This window comes from Salvelinus sp. IW2-2015, unplaced genomic scaffold, assembly GCF_002910315.2.
Source record: "Salvelinus sp. IW2-2015 unplaced genomic scaffold, ASM291031v2 Un_scaffold1045, whole genome shotgun sequence".
NCBI classification, from domain to species: Eukaryota; Metazoa; Chordata; class Actinopteri; order Salmoniformes; family Salmonidae; genus Salvelinus; species Salvelinus sp. IW2-2015.
Window position 1 is genome coordinate 159,853 of NW_019942700.1, and position 16,660 is coordinate 176,512.

Genomic DNA, 16,660 nt, shown 5'->3' on the forward strand with positions numbered 1-16,660 from the left:
GTTAGGCATGGTAGGCAAGTAAAAGATCTCGTCTCCAAATTTAAATGTTTCTTACAGAAGAAATATGAAGAGCATATGCGTAGCATGGTAGCAATTGAAAGTGAACAGTTTGTGGATTATGGGAAAATGATTAGACCAAAGTTAAGGACACAACAACAGTTACCCTGACACAAGACTGAATCTCATTACACTGTTGATTTTATGTGCATTTTACATTTACTGAACGTTTTGCCACATTTGTCGATAACGAAACCTGAAAATACTCTGGATACATTGGGACATGATAAATGTGTGGTAGGTGCAACATAAGACAAGACAAATGACAAGGGTTTGAGTGAGAGGACTAAACTAGTGTTTCCAAGTGGACACACAGCTCTCCAAAGTGGGCACAGTTCCTAAGTCATTTCAATGAGCTTTTATGACTCAAAGAAGACTGTTCAACTATAAGGTGGTTATTTGAGCTCTCCTAGCTGTGCCGTAGAGGAGCTACAGCAAGCACACGTCCAGGTGTTTTGATCACAACTCTGCATCCCCGTCATCACACAATTAGGGGAGGGCTATTTGGAGGCGAATAGAGAGGGCTATAGAGAAGGCTATAGGGAGGGGTATTTTGAAAACACATAAGTGGAAAGTGGGACCCCCTCCAAACAGCTAACTTCCTGCAGTATGCGCCCACACCCTTCTGTTGTTGGGGTACGCCCACACCATTCCAACACAGAAAATATGCTTTTTTAACAGACAAAACATTATTATTTTTTGTAAGGAAAACTATTTCACTCATATTGTAATTAATTATAGGTCATATATACTGTACCAGTCAAAAGCTTGGACACACCTACTCATTCAAGGGTTTTTCTTTATTATTTTTTTTTACTATTTTCAACATTGTAAAATAATAGTGAAGACATCAAAACTATGAAATAACACATATGGAATCATGTAGTAACCAAAAAAGTGTTAAACAAATCAAAATCTATTTAATATTTGAGATTCTTCAAAGTAGCCACCCTTTGCCTTGATGACAGCTTTGCACACTTTTGGCATTCTCTCAACCAGCTTCATGAGGTAGTCACCTGGAATGCATTTCAATTAACAGGTGTGCCTTATTAAAAGTTCATTTGTGGAATTTCTTTCCTTCTTAATGTGTTTGAGCCAATCAGCTGTGTTATGACAAGGTATGAGTGTTGTACAGAAGTTGGCCCTATTTGGTAAAAGACCAAGTCCATATTTTAGCAAGAACAGCTCAAATAAGCAAAGATAAACGACAGTCCATCATTACTTTAAGACATGAAGGTAAGTCAATCCAGAACATTTCAAGTTTCTTCAAGTGGAACTCAGATCTGGGAAATATCCGACGTCCGATTTCAGTGCGTTCAAGACAACTGGGAATTCTGGGAAAAAAATTACTCAGACTAGGAAAATTTGTTTTGAACGTTCATCCCAACTCAGAATTCCAAGTCGGGAACAGGGGCCTCTTTCTAGACCTCTGAAAGAGGAGAGCTCTAGAAAGAGAGTCAGAGCTCTAGGAAAAATGCCCCAACGTGACCATCAATGAGGATGCATTGTGTGACGAGGTTACTGGCCTGCAAGAGTTCCTAAAGGGGGGGATCGCTTGAAGAATGGAAAACATCTGAGACACCGCTTAGTCAGAGATGGAGCACGGTGGTTACCCACTTCAAAGAGAATGACATCCCACACACTAACCTGGCTAGATTAGCGTCTGTTGTCATGTGCTTACCTGGAAGTAATGCACCAGTCGAGAGAGTGTTCTCCCTAATGAATGATCTATGGGACAGCAGCAAGAAATAGGGTCACTGTTCCTACCATCAAGGCCATGCTTATTGTGAAGACAAACTTCAACCTCCCCTGCCAGGAGTTCATGGAGAAGCTGGCCAAAGACAGAGCAATCCTGAATAAAATACATTCTTCTGAGAATATACAGAGGAGGTTGGTATAAGTATTTATGTAGTTACAATCTCATCAGCGTCTTATTTCTTTATTACGTTGTTAACTATTTCACATAGACTATTGTCTGACAGGAGTGGCCAAAAGGGTGTCTAGCGTCCCCAATGGCTCTACACGTGTGGAGAGGATATGATCAGCTGGTCAGCTCTCCAGGCAACATTACATGAGCCTGAAACCACAGATCACCAAACTCGTGTTCTTAAAAATAAAAGAAGAAGAATTTCATTCTAAGTAAGTCACAGCCTAAACGCACAATTTATAAACTATAATGATTCAATACAATGAAATGTTGTTTAAATGCTGAGCGTTTTTATGTCCCTACCAGCCTATTGTGTCACACTAGCAAATTTGTCACAACGCATTTCTTTGTAGGCTATAGCCTTAAGTAATTGAAATAATATAGCTAAATAATTCATTATCGGTTCCATCTTAGGCTCCCTGTTTGGCTCCTGACCTATTTAGAGTGCATTCGGAAAGTATTCAGACCCCTTCCCTTTTCCAAGTTACGTTACAGCCTCATTCTCTAAAAGTATTAAATTAATATTTTTCCTCAATCTACACACAATACGCCATCATGAGAAAGTGATAACAGCTTATTTATTTTTTGCAAATGTATTAAAAATAAAGAACAGAAATTACTTATTTACATAAGTATTCAGACCCTTTGCTATGAGACTCGAAATGAGCTCAGGTGCATCCTGTTTCCATTGATCATCCTTGAGATGTTTCTACAACTTGATTGGAGTCCACCTGTGGTAAATTCAATTGACTGGACATGATTTGGAAAGGCACACACCTGTCTATATAAGGTCCCACAGTTGACAGTGCATGTCAGAGCAAAAACCAAGCCATGAGATCGAAGAGATTGTCCGTGGAGCTCTGAGACAGGATTGTGTTGAGGCAGAGAGCTGGGAAGGGTACCAAAACATTTCTGCAGCATTGAAGCCCCGAACACAGTGCCTCCATCATTCTTAAATGGAAGAAGTTTGGAACCACCAAGACTTCACCTAGAGCTGGCCGCCAAACTGAGAAATCGGTGGAGAAGGGCCTTGGGTCAGGGAGGTGACCAAGTACCCAATGGTCTCTCTGACCGAGCTCCAGAGTTCCTCTGTGGAGATGGGAGAACCTTCCAGAGAGACAACCATCTCTGCAGCACTCCACCAATCAGGCCTTTATGGTAGAGTGGCCAGACGGAAGCCACTCCTCAGTAAAAAGCATGACAGCCTGCTTAGAGTTTGCCAAAAGGCATCTAAAGGACTCTGACCATGAGAAACAAGATTCTCTGGTCTGATGAAACCAAGATTGAACTCTTTGGCCTGAATGCCAAGGTCACGTCTGGGGAAACCTGCACCATCCCTACGGTGAAGGATGGTGGTGGCAGCATCATGCTGTGGGAGTGTTTTTCAGCAGCAGAGACTGGGAGGATGGATGCACAAGTCTCCGAATGTCCTTGAGTGGCCCAGCCAGAGCCCGGACTTGAACCGCTCGAACATCTCTCGAGACCTGAAATAGCTGTGCAGCGACGCTCCCCATCCAACCTGACAGAGCTTGAGAGGATCTACATAGAAAAATGGGAGAAACTCCCCAAATACAGGTGTGCCAAGCTTGCAGCGTCACACCAAGAAGACTCGAGGCTGTAATCGCTGCCAAAGGTGCTTCAACAAAGTACAGAGTAAAGGGTCTGAATACTTATGTATTGTAAAAAAATCTAAAAACCTGTTTTTGCTTTGTGATATGAGTTATGGTGTGTAGATTGATGAGGATTTTTTTATTTATTATTTTAGAATAAGCTGTAACGTAACAAATGTGGAAAAAGCAAAGGGTCTGAATACTTTCCGAATACACTGTATATGCTGTTTAATATGACATGTAGCCTATTTGAAATTATGTTCGCTTCTTACATTCACCTCTCCATTATTTTTCAAATACTTTTCTTCAAATCCATATGGTTTGGTTTCAATAAATATAAACCAATTGGTAGGTCCAGGTAGTAACAAAAATAGATGGGTGTTGGTTAAATTGCGATTTTAATGAATGGAACGAATTTGGAGCTGCAGTTCCCCCCCCTGTGATCCTGTAAGCAGTGAGCGGTTTTTAGCAGAGCAGCAGGAAAGGACATGGAGCGCCCGAGCTCCATGAGCGATGAGCGGGATTTCCAACCGCTCAACTCCGCTCACATGCTCTGCTACGGAGACAGACAGTGATGTGGAGCTCAGTGGTGAGGCTTTGGCAGGCTGCAATGCATGCAGGAGGAAGCAGAGGAGAGAGAGAGAGGAGGAAGCAAGCAGAAAGAGGTTTGTACAGTGGTTCCAAACATGGGGTCAGGGCCCCATATGGGGTCCCTAAAAGAACCTGTACTATACTTATCAAAGAAATTAGGAACTTAAAAAAATATGTTTCAATATGAACACCTCCACAGGACCTATCTTCCCTATAGGCTGACATTAAAATATAACTGTTGTATGTTTCAATATGAACACCTCCACAGGACCTATCTTCCCTATAGGCTGACATTAAAATGCAAACAATACAGCTATAAAAAATGTCCTACATTTTTTGTTTTGCTACTGATGCTACATGTCAGTGTGGATCATTTCTCATATTTCCCCCATTTCAGGTGTATAACATTACAATTGTACAGCTAATAGATCGACTGTGGTTTTTTGTAGATCGGACTGTTTTTTTGTAGATCGGCTGTGTTTTTTTGTAGATCGGCTGTGTTTTTTTGTAGATCGGCTGTGTTTTTTTGTAGATCGGCTGTGTTTTTTTGTAGATCGGCTGTGTTTTTGAGATCGGCTGTGTTTTTTTGTAGATCGGCTGTGTTTTTTGTAGATCGACTGATGAACCTACAGCATCCTTACGGACTGCACTAAAACCCTAGTTACGGCCCTGCAGCCACTGCGATCCAATTTAGGTGCCTATCAGTGCCCAAATCTGCCATTTTCAACCCGCCTACGGGTACCGGTGTAAAGGGTTAAAAATCAAGAAGCTACGATACCTCTGATCCAACCATGGCTGTGCTGGAATTGGAACAAAGAAAAAACAAAATCAGGTGAATATTGTCTTAAGATGAAGTGAGCAGGAATTGTCTTGGTTAAGGTCATTTAAAAATAAGTATGAGTATTGAGTGACTTCTGACTAGAAGAAAATGTTGGGATACCTTTCTGGCGGTGGTCCAGCCGGACTTTCAGAGGCATCACTTGTGTTGTCCCTCTTAAAATCTGGACTAGTTGGTGAAAGGGAGGAATCTTCTTTCCCATGGGCAGACTGCTCAACCTCCATAGGCTCCACGTGTCGGTCACCACTGGCACCTTCGCCCTCTGTCTGTTCAGTAAAGTAAAACATGTAATACACATTAACACTTAACAGCCCCTCAAAATGAAACAAAATGGCCAAATAGATCCCCCAATTCTTATGACAAATTGTATTGGATCCATCAGTTTAAAATTGTTCAAACAGCAAAATCCTCTTTAAAAAAAATTCAAGTAGCTACGATACCTCAGATCCAAGTATTGTGTTGTCCTTTGGTTCCATCTTAAAATCTGGACTAGTTGGTGAAGACTGCTCAATCTCCATAGGCTCCACTTCCGGMGGGTCAACACTGGAACCTATGGTCTCGGTCTGTTCAGTGAAGTAAAWAAAAWWAAAAAAWMTAACACTCAAATACCTCAACAAGAAACCAAAACGGCCATAGATGGCCCTCACTATATAACTGAAAATGACATTTTTACTTGATCAAACAAAATCCTCTTTAAAATCAAAAAAGCTACGATACCTTTTGAGAACCTAAACAGATATCCTTAACAACAGRAGTAGTCTGCGCAGAGTCCTGGTCTTGTAGGTCGGGTTGCCTATTCTGGTCTTCAGCATTCTTGTCCAATGTTGCCATATTTTTCTTGCTTTTAGTTTTTTTAGCATCAGCCTTTTGACCAGCGATCTTTGTTCCTTCCTCTGAAAGGGACTGATGAGAGGAGCTGGAGAACTTGTCCCCTGAGTCTGGTATAACGGCAGTAGTGCCATTTGGAGCTGACTTGAATGTCTGTTTCGTAGGCGATTGAAGAACATTACTCTGCCCAATGTTCTTGTCACCTTGCTCCACTGTCAACTGTGTCTCTGCCATGGCCTCTGTTAAGGTTTGTGGACTTATGTTATCAGACATGTTTAAAGATGATCTGACTGTACAGGCTAATTCATCAGTTAATCAAGCAGCGTAGACACATGATGAAGTTGCTGAGCGGTTTCATCCTGTTTACGAGGGTTCATCAGAACCAAAGATGCAGGCTTCTTTCCCACGTTTCTTCTTTTGGTCCTCTGGCTCTTTTTTTATCTGATAGAGCTAAAGAAAATAAGAGTACACAACATGTAAAGTTATGACTATAACTACTGTTCACTGAAGGAAATAGGTACGACACACTATGGGGGAGTCGCACTCTTGCTAGTTGTCTGAAGAACCTTTCAATCACGCCGGACAAGGACAAAGAAACTGCGCTTCAAAAGGTGATAAAATCAAGGGGTGCAGCCTCATTCCCTCAAGGACACTCCTCTCTCCACCATACTGAACACTGCTAACCTACCCCAAACCGTAAAAAAAAAAAAAGAAATTCTCCCCAATTTCCTGATATCCAATTGGTAGTTAGTCTTGTCCAATTGCTGCAACTCCCATACGGATTCAGGAGAAGCAAAGGCGAGAGCCATGCGTCCTCCAAAACACGATGCTGCCAAGCACTGCTTCTTGACACACTTCTTCGCTTAACCCGGAAGCCAGCCGCACCAATGTGTCGGAGGAAACATCGTACAGGTGGCGACCGAAGTCATCTTGCAGGCGCCCGGCCCAGGAAATTCCAAACCCTCCCCTAACCCGGACAACGCTGGGCCAATTGTGAACCACCTCATGGGTCTCCCAATCACAGCCGGCTGTGACACAGCATGGGATCAAACCCGGGTATGTAGTGACGCCTCAAGCACTGATGCAGTGCCTTAGCCCTCTGCGCCACTCGGGAGGCCCATCCAAACCGGGTTTTAATACAAAAATTCTACTCTACAGTCTTTTACTTTATTACTTAAACCCTTTTATCTTCCCATGGKCTTTTCTTACCTCACACAAATTCCCTGCTCACTTCACTCCTCCCCTAAAAAAAGGCGACCAATCCAAACAAGAGAAAATGGATAGAACAGAGCTCCTCCTACAGAGACCAAGTTCTTCTACTTTGTTTTACCTCGTTCCCTTCCTTCAGGGAACAGTAGTTATATTCATAACTTTAAGTCCCCTTTCAGTCAGTTCAGTTTGTACAACACAGCTATGGGGACATACAATCACCCCCCCCACACAAGCTGAGAACCCAACTCTCCCTGTGTGCTCGAGACAATACGTTCCCGCGCAGTGGGGGTAGCTACGGATCTTCGAAAACCAGGCGAGTGATATCCGCAAGCCATGGTTTCCTGGGTTATTGGGGAGCCACAAGAACTAAAAGACCTTCAGACGCACCCTACCCAGTGCTGAATCAGCCCCAGAGGAGGAACTGAGTAAAGTTTGTTGCATTCACCACAAGCCCACATTGAGAGGGAGAGAACAGAGTCCCTCTCCTTGTCGTTTGAGAGCGAGAACACCATCAGGCATTATATATGGAGTAAGCTCTCCACATCCCCGTATCGATCTACTACGCCCCTCACTGGATGGGTGCGTATGACGTTATCATATCTCCTGATACAGTCCTGCCCATGGGACCACCCTGTGACGAAGCAGAGGGTCTCGCCACAGAGACAGGGCCTGTAGGTAAGAAGGTGAAACCTGAAGCACCCCGTTTAGGTGGTTAGATGCGACGTGTCCAGGTAACTTGGCTAGAACCCAACGCTGGAGTGCACGCATTTGAAAAACACCCAGGGGAAAAAAAACATTACCACGGGGATTATCATTACCCAACAGACCTAGGTACTGGCAAAAAACGCTGTAACCTGGCTGGAAACAGGACAGATGGCTTTTAAATACAGACACCCTCTGTAGAAACAATTTATAATTTAAACTGTGCGTGAAATAATAGTACAGGAGTATTCAACGCTGCTTGTTTCCCTAGGCGCCGCTACAACCAATCAATCGCCTACGGAGACCATAACCCGCCGAACTAGACACCTTAAAGGGACTAGTGTGAGTGCACGTCACGTCCAGAATCGGCGACGATCACCCAGCAAAGAGCCATTTGTAGGGGAGGGGTGGCCCCTTATGGGCGAGTTGCCCTTTTTTAAATGTTTATTTACCTTCACCACTCTTAACACAACGTGTCTGAATATGGAGGTGAACTAATTGTATTACTTTAATACTGAAAAAAAAAAAAAAGACAAGACCAGTTGAACTCCTTGAACACTGTGGAACTAAGTGGTAAAAGAAGGGGCATTATTGCAGTGGATATGCTTCCAACATACATTGTGGTTTCGTGACTGCAGATATGGAGCACGGACCCCCTTGGGTACAGGGGTTCTAGTCAAAGGGGCTCCAGTCAATGGTGATGCACTGTTTTCACAGTAAACTTTAGTGGAGGGCGCAACAGGTGTCTCAAACCCTGTGTCAACACCCCCCGAGCTAGGTTACCCGAGCTAGGTTACCCGAGTTAGCTTACCCGAGCTAGGTTACCCGAGCTACCTTACCCGAGCTACCTTACCCGAGCTAGGTTACCCGAGCTACCTTACCCGAGCTAGGTTACCCGAGCTAGGTGCCAAGGGCCCAAAGTGGTTGCAGACGGACGCAAAGGACCTACGCGGAAGGATGACTTGCAACGCCTCGTCTTACTTTTTCTCAGCTTCGAAACGTAACTGCAGCGACTAGAATGCCGCGCCAAATAACCCACCAGGAGAGATCGGCTCACCCAGGTAGAGCTGCTGGTCCTCCTCCGACATCTCAGAGAGAGTGTTAGCTAGAGATGGCGCTGGGCCACTACTGTAGCGATCATGCTGTTCCTGAGTGCGCGCACGGTGATAGACTTGTAGCATGGTGACCGAGCTCAGCGACTGGGGAACTTGTCCCTCAGCACAGTACAATCTGTCCAYCTGGGCAGCTTGAGAAGTGACACTGCCCAGAAGGGAGAGTGGAGTTAGCATTAGCCCCACTCCCATTTGTCGACGAGGGCAGGTTGCTAGCCAGCTTTTCCTCCACCGGGGGTGCATGCACAAGCTTCCTTCATTCCCTCCACATCCAGGAATAGTCGACCTGAACGAGGCTTGTCACAGCTTGCCTTCAGCTCGTCMTCAATGTCTGGGAAGAGAGGCCAGGCGTGCCTGACTAAGGTAGGCACAGGAGGCAGGAAGATCCCACAGAACCTGGTCGCCCTCTGTTACAGGAGGGGATCAGGCCACATGACCGGRCACTCTGRGACACCGTCCAATGAAGGACGCATRATCCCCCTGGGTGTCCCCTGCAACCTCCATAGCCGGGAGGCTTTTGGCTGCCCTGGWGCCAAATCCTTCTCCTCCACATCAATGTCTGAGAATCCACCGTGTCGTCCTRCGAACGCGGATCCCCCATGCTGCAGAGGGTAGCAGAAACATCAGCTGACTCGACACAAAGATGGGAGGCTACTAACTCCATGTAGTCTGACCATATACAGTTGAAGTCAGAAGTTTACATACACCTTAGCCAAATACATTTAAACTCAGTTTCACAATTCCTGAAATTTAATATCAGTAAAATTTCCCTGTCTTAGGTCAGTTAGGATCACCACTTTATTCTAAGAATGTGAAATGTCAGAATAATAGTGGAGAGAATGATTTATTTCAGCTTTTATTTCTTACTTTACATTTCCAGTGGGTCAGAGGTACACTCAATTAGTATTTGGTAGCATTGCCTTTCAATTGTTTAACTTGGATTAAACGTTTTGAGTAGCCTTCCACAAGCTTCCCACAGTAAGTTGGGTGACTTTTGGCCCATTTCTCCTGACAGAGCTGGTGTAACTGAGTCAGGTTTGTAGGCCTCCTTGCTCGCACACGCTTTTTCAGTTCTGCCCACAAATGTTCTATTGGATTGAGGTCAGAGCTTTGTGATGGCCACTCYATACCTTGACTTTSTTGTCCTTAAGCGATTTTGCCACAACTTTGGAAGTATGCTTTGGGTTGTTGTCCATTTGGAAGACCCATTTGCGACCAAGCTTTAACTTCCTGACTGATATCTTGATGTTGCTTCAATWTATCTACATAATTTTCTTTCCTCATGATGCCATCTATTTTGTGAAGTGRACGAGTCCCTCCTGCAGCAAAGCACCCCCACAACATGATGCTGCCACCCCTGTGCTTCACGGTTGGGATGGTGCTCTTCGGCTTCAAGCCTCCCCCTTTTTCCCCCAAACATAATGATGGTCATTATTTCTCCAAAAGGTACGATCTTTGTCCCCATGTGCAGTTGCAAACCGTAGTCTGGCTTTTCTTATGGTGGTTTTGGAGCAGTGGCTTCTTCTTTGCTGATCGGCCTTTCAGGTTATGTCGATATAGGACTTGTTTTACTGTGGATATAGATACTTTTGTACCCGTTTCCTCCAGCATCTTCACAAGGTCCTTTGCTGTTGTTCTGGGATTGATTTGCACTTTTCGCACCAAGTACGTTCTTCTCTAGGAGACAGAACGCGTCTCCTTTCTGAGCAGGATGGCGGCTACGTGGTCCCATGGTGTTTATACTTTACTATTGTTTGTACAGATGAACGTGGTACCTTCAGGCGTTTGGAAATTGCTCCCAAGGATGAACCAGGCTTGTGGAGGTGTACAATTTCTTTTCTGAGGTCTTGGCTGATTTTTTTTGATTTTCCTATGATGTCAAGCAAAGAGGCACTGAGTTTGAAGGTAGGCCTTGAAATACATCCACAGGTACTCCTCCAATTGGCTCAAATTATGTCAATTAGCCTATCAGAGCTTCTAAAGCCATGACATAATTGTCCAAGCTGTTTATACTGTGGTCAACTTAGTGTATGTAAACTTTTGACCCACTGGAATTGTGATACAGTGAATTATAAGTGAAATAATCTGTCTGTAAACAATTGTTGGAAAAATGACTTGTGTCATAAACAAAGTAGATGTCCTAACCGACTTGCCAAAACTATAGTTTGTTAACAAGAAATGTGTGGAGTGGTTGAAAAGCGAGTTTTAATGACTCCAACCTAAGTGTARGTAAACTTCCTGACTTCAACTGTAGTCCCAACTCTGMCGAGGCTGCACCCCGATTCTATCACCTGTGGGAGGGCGGGGCCTCCCTTGGGGCACAGTCTCATTGACCTCAGACGGTCAGACGTGATTGAAAGGTTATTCAGATGAGTTAGCGAGGGCGCGACTCCCCCCCATAGATGTGTTGTACCAAGTGAACTGACTGAAAGGGAAACAATGGTTATTATAGCAATGTAACTGGTTACGAAATGTGACTGAGAACAAGAATGTGCTTTGTTGTGTGTGTCTTRTGTGTGCATGTTCGAATGTGGGAAGCGTTTGTACTTTCACTCTGCCAAAACAGTACACAGTTACAGCCACACACCCTTCTAGATAACTTGGAACAGTCTAACCAGTTGCTTACCAAGAAACAGTATATCTTCTTGAGTGGTCAGTTACAGTTTCGACTTAAATCTGCTTGAAAATATATGGCAAGATTAGAAAATGGCTGTCTAGCCATGATCCCCAACKGAGCAGGAATAATTMTGAAAAGAATAAYTGMGCAAATAGTGCACAATACAGGTGTGCAAATATCTGAGATTTAGCCAAGAAGACTCACAGCTGTAACCACGGCCAAAGGTTTTTCTAACATGTATTGACTCAGTGGGGTTAATACTTATCTAATTCAAGGTATATTAGTATTTTATTTTTCATTAATCTTTAAAAAAGGTTAATATTTTTCTTCCACTTTGACAGAGTATTTTTGTAGAGATCAATTGACAAAAAAAAAAAAGACAATTGAACTAATTTTAATCCTACGTTGTAACAATAAAATGTTAAGAAATTCAACTGGGGTGTAGATTTTCTATAGGCACTTTATTTGCTGTGAATGATCAACTAGGTGCCTTAATGGTCTASTACTTTCAGTTTCACATTCCAATTMTTCATGTCACATAACGTTGGTGGTATTGACAAAGMTAAGGAAGGAAGAGTAAATATCAAATGGTAAAAATAACACTGACGCATAGGCCTATTGCGGTGCAAAAACATAGCTTTTATTAGCTTCCACTTTTACAAATGTAGCCTATATAGTCGGATTTATCTTTGAGGGGGTAAACTTGATAAATACATTTAACTAGGCAAGTCAGTTAAGAACAAATTCTTATTTACAATGACGGCCTACCGGGGAACAGTGGGTTAACTGCCTTGTTCAGGGGGCAGAATGACACATTTTTACCTTGTCAGCTCGGGGATTCGATCCAGCAACCTTTCTGTTACTGGCCCAACGCTCTAACTACTAAGCTACCTGCCTTSGGAGTTTAGCTCCCACATTGGTATATAGTATCACAACCCGTTAATTTAAGCAATTTAAAAGTCTAGRAACCTTGCCAGCACTAAAATAATGAAGACAAGCTACTCTAACTTGATTGATTGCCTGAAATGGCTTGGTATCTAGTTGGGAGATCGGAACCTATCTAGCTGGCTAGCTGAAACCAACATCAGAAAATTACTAGGTGGCTAGTAACAAAACAAAACAAAAAAGTCGTATTTATTTAATCAAGAAGCAATAAATTGGCTACATAGCTTGATCAAATTCATTAACACACATACCTCCTGCGAGTCCCGCCTGTCACCGGCAGCTAAAATGAAATAAAACGGTGTGTCACTCGACACTCTCTCCTCCACTGACGTAGCACATCTTTGCTCCGTAGCCTAAATGGAAGGAACCACTTACTAAGGAAAATAGTGTGTCCTCCGCCTCTTAGGTCCTGTTGYTAAGAAAATCCTTTAACTTTCGAAATGAGATGAAGCGACTCAGGGCGTTATTGTCAAGTGTTGGAAAATGGTTTTACTTTCGAAATGTGATTAAAACCTCTTAAGGATTCGCCTCTTTTCCCCAATTTTCGCCTAAAATGATATACACAAATCTAACTGCCTGTAGCTCAGGAKCTGAATCAAGGATATGCATATTCTTCTTATTAAATAAAATGTTATTTGTCACATGTACCCGAATACAACATGTGTAGACCTTACAGTGAAATGCTTACTTACAAGTCCTTAACCAACAATGCAGTTAAGAAAATACCTATTAACAAAGCTCGCATCCACCCATCACCCAGTGAGATGCCAAAGGTGCACTAGATTTAGTTGCCTAAGGTTTCGTTTTTCAACCATTCCAAACTAGAGGAGCCAAGTCAGTGCACATTGAGATGATCCAACTCAGAGCATTATGTCTTGTGTTGGAAAAGGGTTTTACTTTCGAAATGAGATGAAGCAAAAGTTGCCTATTTATATTAATGATTTACAGGTGCCTAACAGGTTGTAGGTTTTTAGCCCATGGACTCTGTACAGAGTGGGTGAAAATGCCCTTTGGTGATGAATATTAACTTCCTATTGTTATGAAAGATGATTATTCATGTTCTYAATCAGTCAGTGAGGTCTTTAACATATAATTTAATATTATATCCAAAAAGTTGGATTTCGTAGCCTAATACATCGGACAATAAGCACAGAGCTCTGTTGACAGCAGAGCAGGTTTACATTGTAGTCATTTAGCAGACGCACTTATCCAGKGTGATTTACAGGAGCAATTATGGTTAAATGCCCTGCTCAAGGGCACCGATTTTTTTTTCACTTATTCGGCAAGAGGATTCAAACCAGTGACATTTTGGTTACTAGCCCAACGCTCTTACCTGCTAGGCTGTTTTGAGGATTTTACATTTTGTGGTCAGTTGTCTTCAAAGTTGTTTCCGCGGGTTGCCAAAAAGCTAGATTAGCATGACACGAGCTGAATTAAATGTAAAKGGCTTTGAAAATAAAWGGCTTGGTATATGCTTGTTTTTGTGAGAAATCTTTGAAAAAAATAACAGGAATTTTAAAAGGAATTTCYTWGGTGGTTTGAAGTCAGATACAAATCTGATTCCTGGTCATGTGTCTGAACSGTGAAATCTGACTTATTTGCCCTCAAGTGGTCTTTAGACCGTCATTTGGCATACCTTCGTTGCTGGCTAGCTACTCGGTTGACAGTTTGACAATTACATGTGGTTAGCTAACCAGCGTGTTACTTGTTTACAAACAAATTAGTGAATGTACTAGAAAGCTGAACAGACACCTAGCTAGCTAGTTGACTGACGCGACTAGCCAAAATGGACGCGTTTTGAAAGTTGAATCATCTTATCCTTTGAGGCTTTAAATGTGTTCTTGCACTATGATTTAGCACATTCAAAGCAACTGGGGAAACATCCATGGCAGGCATTGTTGTCACCTTAAGCTTGCTACATAACTTCTGAGTGACCGGAAGCAGCACCACCACCAATCAGTTTACACCACTGTGCATACACCCGTTGTTACTATGACAACTAGCATAACCATGTCAGCAAATGACCGCTGCCTGAACACACACACACACACAAATGTTTGGACAGTCAGAGAGCACAGTTACATGCACAAAATAATGAGATTATTGTGGATAGAACAATTTCTCTAATAATCCTGTTTACATGGACACATCTGAAATCAGGCTACCCTGATGACACTCTGATAAATGCAGAAAATCTCCAATCAAAATAAACATTCTACCGCAGTGACCATGTTATTTTAGTGAATGTGGGGGATGTGTGAGATTCTCTCAGGTGAAGTGTCCTGCTTGGGGATGTGTGAAACTTACTCCTCAGCGTGAAGTGTCCTGCTTGGGGATGTGTGAACTTACTCCTCAGCGTGAAGTGTCCTGCTTGGGGATGTGTGAAACTTATCCTCAGCGTGAAGTGTCCTGCTTGGGGATGTGTGAAACTTACTTCAGCTGAAGTGTCCTGCTTGGGGATGTGTGAAACTTACTCCTCAGCGTGAAGTGTCCTGCTTGGGGATGTGTGAAACTTACTCCTCAGCTGAAGTGTCCTGCTTGGGGATGTGTGAAACTTACTCCTCAGCGTGAAGTGTCCTGTTGGGGATGTGTGAAACTTACTCCTCAGCGTAAAGTGTCCTGCTTGGGGATGTGTGAAACTTACTCCTCAGCGTGAGGTGTCCTGCTTGGGGATGTGTGAAACTTACTCCTCAGCGTGAAGTGTCCTGCTTGGGGATGTGTGAAACTTACTCCTCAGCGTGAAGTGTCCTGCTTGGGGATGTGTGAAACTTACTCCTCAGCTGAAGTGTCCTGCTTGGGGATGTGTGAAACTTACTCCTCAGCGTGAAGTGTCCTGCTTGGGATGTGTGAAACTTATCCTCGCGCGTGAAGTGTCCTGCTTGGGGATGTGTGAAACTTACTCCTCAGCTGAAGTGTCCTGCTTGGGGATGTGTGAAACTTTCCTCAGCGTGAAGTGTCCTGCTTGGGGATGTGTGAAACTTACTCCAGCATGAAGTGTCCTGCTTGGGTCGCGCTCATCAAATCAAATCAAATTGTATTGGTCACATACACATATTTAGCAGATGTTATTGCAGGTGTAGTAACATGTTCCTAGCTCCAACAGTGCAGTAATATCTAACAATTCATACTAAAAGATAAAAGAATGGTATTAAGAAATACATAAATATTAGGACGTGTACTGTCGTGGTGGTGTGAAGGATGGTTTTGTTCTCTTTTTAACAAAAATATATTCCTTATAGAAATAGGACATGTTAATCACAAAACATAGGGTGASTGCAGAAAAGCTGTTGTTAATCTAGGGTGTCGACTGTGCAAACCAGAAGGTTGAGACAAGATGGAAAAATGCTGAATAACAAGAAAACAGGAACTGAGGAATGTGTAGCCACCGACAACTCAGCTCAAACTTCACAACAAACACTTCCGGATATCTGGATCCTGTGTGCTGTGAGGCTGGGACCAGCCTGGGCACCACCGATAGGCTAGCAAGTTTAAACCACGCTAAGCCTCTACTGTGACAGGCCAACTCTAAAGTTGGAACTACCTCTGTCACAGTATAAAAGAAGATGTCTGTACTAGTCAGTTCTCCGCTTTACCCTGCGTGGTGATACAGTGAACCCGTATATACGAAAATTGCATTTACCATTTATCGCTTGTGTTAAARAAAAATACTTAAAGTATATTCGGTGACTATGAATCACATTTTATCCTGATACCAGATTCGATTGACGCAACCCTTTACAGTGGCACTGACTAAAATACAGTAAAATAGAATACAGTATATACATATGAGATGAGTAAAGCAGTACGTAAACATTATTAAAGTGACTAGTGTTCCATTATTGAAGTGGCCAGTGATTCCATGTCTATAGTGCAGGGTTGAGTTAGCAGGGGGTAGCAGAAACCAAGATTGAACTCTTTGGCCTGAATGCCAAGCGTCACGTCTGGAGGAAACCTGGCACCATCCCTACGGTGCAGCATCATGTTGTGGGGATGTTTTTCAGCGGCAGAGACTGGGAGACTAGTCAGAATCGAGGGAAAGATGCAAAGTACAGAGGGATTCTTGATGAAAATCTGCTRTGGACCTCAGACTGGGGTYAAGATTCACCTTCCAACAGGACAACGACCCTAAGCACACAGCCGGTGGCTTCGGGACAAGTCTCTGAATGTCCTTGAGTGGCCCAGCCAGAGCCTGGACTTGAACCTGATCAAACATATCTGGAG

At 43.2% G+C, this 16,660-nt stretch overlaps 1 pseudogene; it reads right to left on the reverse strand.

The window, feature by feature from the left end:
- Nucleotides 1–12,773, reverse strand: part of LOC112069536 (E3 ubiquitin-protein ligase rnf213-alpha-like) — a 96,510-nt pseudogene extending 83,737 nt beyond the window's left edge.
- Nucleotides 12,774–16,660: the final 3,887 nt, after the last annotated feature.